The sequence below is a fragment of the Lactuca serriola genome, chromosome 5 (assembly GCF_051521515.1).
Source record: "Lactuca serriola cultivar US96UC23 chromosome 5, Lser_US96UC23_V15, whole genome shotgun sequence".
In the NCBI taxonomy this organism is placed as follows: domain Eukaryota; kingdom Viridiplantae; phylum Streptophyta; class Magnoliopsida; order Asterales; family Asteraceae; genus Lactuca; species Lactuca serriola.
In genome coordinates, this window is record NC_136412.1 from 134,859,238 (window position 1) to 134,863,693 (window position 4,456).

At 32.5% G+C, this 4,456-nt stretch overlaps 1 long non-coding RNA gene across 1 annotated transcript; it reads left to right on the forward strand.

The window, feature by feature from the left end:
* Window positions 1-370: 370 nt before the first annotated feature.
* On the forward strand, window positions 371-1,899 carry LOC145051246 (uncharacterized). The gene is made up of 3 exons (XR_013683481.1): window positions 371-705; window positions 1,173-1,267; window positions 1,419-1,899. It is a non-coding gene; the product is annotated as an uncharacterized LOC145051246 (long non-coding RNA).
* Window positions 1,900-4,456: the final 2,557 nt, after the last annotated feature.

Genomic DNA, 4,456 nt, shown 5'->3' on the forward strand with positions numbered 1-4,456 from the left:
ATATTTATGATATTTTGAAATTTTATGAATGGTAAATATGATATTTAGAGATTTTATGAAGGGTAATATGACATTTAGAAATTAATTTGGGTAAAGATGATATTTTAATGTTTAAGAAAAGCATATATGAAATTCTCCCTTAAAAAAATTACAAATAAAAAATCAAGTAGGGCTTTCTTCATCAAGCAACAAAACTGTCATTTTGCATAACCTTTGGGCTCTATTTGAAGATATGTACAATAGTAGGGGAGGTTGATGCAAATCACCAACGCTAGAAATCAGGGTTATAGGGTTACACCTACACATTTCTTAACCATTATAAATACGATGTTCAGGTTCATTTCAATACAATTTCACAGCCGCTGTCATGATCGACCCTATCAATCTAGATCGCAATCTTTTCTTACATATCTGAAAATCATGCTTTGTTTTCATTAAGTTATCGATTTTTTTCTTTTTTTCAGTCGTGATAATCACCAAGAGTTTTATGTGTCGGCTTTTTTTTCTTTATCATGCACATAGATAACAAAACTGGTAAAGATCCGCTATACATTGATCTGTATAGCCAGTCACTCACACTATACATTGATCTGTATTCTATTGTCAGCCTAGTAGAATCGGATCAGTATCAGTTAGGTGTTCATAACATTTCAAGAGTTGGTTTTGTGGGTTTGTGGAAGGCCCCTATATCTTGTGGTTGGGAAGGTAAATTTATATAACGTTTTCTTATGTAATTGTTTTGATTCCAATAAACTTTTACTGCTCAACTTTCCAATTTATGCTATATCTAGTAACGTTTCAGTAGTCTAAATCTGACATCTAGTTCCATTCTTATTGAATGGGAATTGATACTTCCCTGACTTTTTTTTATAGATCCACGTATTTTTAAATGAAATTGTCTATTTTGCCCTTCATTTAACAAGGATTAGAAAATCAAATTTAAATGTAATCATATCTTTAAAATACCGTGAATATCTTGACGGAAGTTGCAGATCTGATCTGTAGCTCTTAAATATCAGATATTTGGGGATCCAGTATTAGATCTTTTTAAAGCAAAAAAATCTGACAGAGATTTTAGTTTTAGTGATTTTAATTTTTGAACTCAGAGCTTTTGCAATAAGTTTTTTGAATCACAAACCAAAAAGTTGACTAATCTTCATTCTAATAAACAGGATGAATTGGATGGCTGAGAAGAATCCTGAGATGATGGGACAAAACCTTTGTAGATTTCAGTAGCGGAGCGTAAAGAAGAAAGAATGGCTCCCCTGTAAGTTGCATAATCATTCGTGATGGTCAAAACATTAATGATGGTCAAAACATCTTCATGTTAAAATTATTAATTTTTAATATGTGCAGTTAGCAGTAGTCACCTCTATTATGGACTCATTATAGTTTTATGGGTTGATGTTTTGTTTCAGACTTAATTTGCTCAGACGATATCATCTACTGGCCACATGTGAGCTTCACAGTTGCCAATTGCTTCAGTCAATAAATACAAACCACACCTTTTCTGTTAATCGGATTGGCCTCTTTGGTTTAATTTGTTTGTTAAACAGTGGACACAATCAACACGAACCTTTGTTATAACAGAGGCCAACTTGAACTTTATATCGGGATACATCAAGTAGTTCGATCGATTAAAAAAGCCTAAGTACAAAACATCTACTGGACAAGCTTTATACATGTCTTAGCTGATAAAAGTAGCAGATATAGTGTTCTTTGGCTGCAGGGTGGATTAATCTTTTTTTAGAACCCGTTTTAGCTTTTATCAGCGTATTTGTATGAGTATAAATATAATTGAAATGTTTATTTGTATGTGTAGTCGTATCTGTTCTTATGAGAAATGCAAGCACACCTTTCATAAAGGAACAAAATTTCAAATGTATTAACCTTTCAATACTTTCCCCTATTAGAAAATGTCAGTTCAGCCTTTGTAGCTGGCAAAAAATTTCACATGTACTGACACATTGAATATGCATAGTAAGTCTCAAAAAATATAAGTGGTTGTTATTTATATGATGTTTTTTTAAACAAAATGGTGTTGTTTTTTTCTAAAAACAAAGCTAGTGAGAGGCTAGAGTTTCATTTAGTTGAGGCAATCTTTGCGAGGATTGGTAGAGCAGATTAACTAACAAAACTGTTCCTCTTTTCTAGCCATAATACTTAACCAACCGAAGGTTGGATGTCACCTACTAACTCTTTGCTGCTCCTGGATTTCCAACTGAAGACAACCTCGTTGCCATATCTACGTTATCCAGAACAGGGCCACCAGAGCAGTGGTTGTCCAACCTCAAAAACAAATCCGTGATGGACACACTCGTAATAGGGATGTCCATCCACAAATGATGCAAAATCACACTGACCTCAATGAATTTAGGGTAGTCCAAAAATAAGTGTGATTCAGATTTACTGCTACCGTACGGAGAGCGCATATAGGTGATTCGCAAAGGGATCCCAATTCTAAGGAGGTTCAATCTAGTGTATAGATGACCAACTGACCAAGTCTAACACACAAATTAAGATGTTTGCCTTGGCAGATTCAATGTGATTCCAAATAGTGTTGCAAGTATTACTTTTTAGCAAAAATTCATCATTTATGGACCAGATGGAGGATGCTGAGAGGGACTCTTTTAAAGTTTGACCCCTCCTAGTTATATTTTGATTCTGTACTTTTGAGTTCATTGGGTGTGAACCAAGAGAGGGATTCTGGTTTGAATCATTTTCATGTAAACAAGGTCACACGCATGAGAGCTCAAGCGCGAAGGTCCTTAGCTGCAAGAGATGTATGTAATTCTTCTTTTGTATATATCTTTTCATATGGTAGCAATAATTTGTGTGAAGGCGTAGATCCATTGGTTGCATGTACACTTAGGTATATCATGATTTATTTTTTCACTACCTAGTTTAAGTGTATTTGATACATAGAAAACCTATCATCTAAAAATTTTAGGCCCTAAATGTGGATGCTACATTATCCATCTGGAGTCAAGAAGAACATAATTGATGTTGCAAGTTGTTGATGGTGGGATGCAACCGAGGAAGCAAAAGACTATTGTGCGGCCATTGAAACGGCTTAACCGAGACCCCGTTACGGTTTGATATGGTTAGAATGAGGTGGTTGTATGCAAGTTATAGTACACAAAATCATAGAAAAAATGGTTGTGTTGCCGAGTTGTGGAAATATGCTTGCCCATTGCTTAGAAAACATGCATATTTTTATTGTATTAGATGTTCATTTCATGCAAAATGATTAATAGTAGAAGAACACCCTTACAATTGTGTTTATTTTTTTACCACTTTCTCTTGTTTCTCCCTCATTGTTTGTTGAGGAATATAGAGCATTTATAGTGAGGTACGTAGTATCGGATGAGAACTCTAGGGTTTCTTCGTGTTACTCATGGTGGAGTAGCATGCAAGAGACGCCAGACGCAATTGTTACATTACCCATAGTTAAGTTTAGTAAGTTCATATATCCACCATTAGCTTTTATACTTTTACCAAATTCACAAATATATTATGATCAGGTCTATGTCATTCTTGCAATTAATGATCTAAAATCAATGGATATTTACCAAGAAATTTAATCCTTGAGATTCAATCGTCCATAGCAAGTTTGTATGTGTTGTAACACTCACATTGACTTCAAATAGTAAAAGGAATCCAAATATACTTAAATTACAAAGTCACAATTAATGTAGCACAATGTGCTTAATATCAAAACACCAAATAATGTAATAATCAAGTAATCAATAATCAACTAAATAAACAATCGGACAAAACATTCATGAAATTGAATATTTATAGTTAAGCATTATTTAACTTACAAATTTTAACTCAAGGGCATGTTAAACGATAAATAAATGCACGATTTTAGTTTATGTACAACATTATGAACATCAATTTCTTCCCACAATTTTGATTTTAAAATAAGTATAATAAACAGTATATTATTTATTATGATTTCATTTAACACATAAATGGTAAATACTTATTGAAAACATTAATTTTGTAGCCAAACATTTTAATACGTTTGCACTAATTAGAATGTCAAATGATGACAGATATTATCACTTAAACAAGAAAGAAAAATGTATCTAAGCATTTTCCCCCAAAAAAAAAAAGATCAAGAGTATTGTTTCCATTTACCAAAACACTTCTAATCTAACCGTATCAGGTGTTGCCATTATATATATATATATATATATATATATATATATATATATATATATATATATATATATATATATATATATATATATATATAGACTTAAGTTATTGTATTCAAATTAATTATTCGTTTTTTCATTCACAGAATAATCAAGGAGGAAACGATGGAAACGGAGACGATGGTATGTATGGGCGAGCTTTAATTTTATGTTATACTTGTTGTCGCGCTTTGCTACTTGTTAGAATTGTAAAACTTTTGGTTGTTTTATGTAATTACCGGCGACACAAT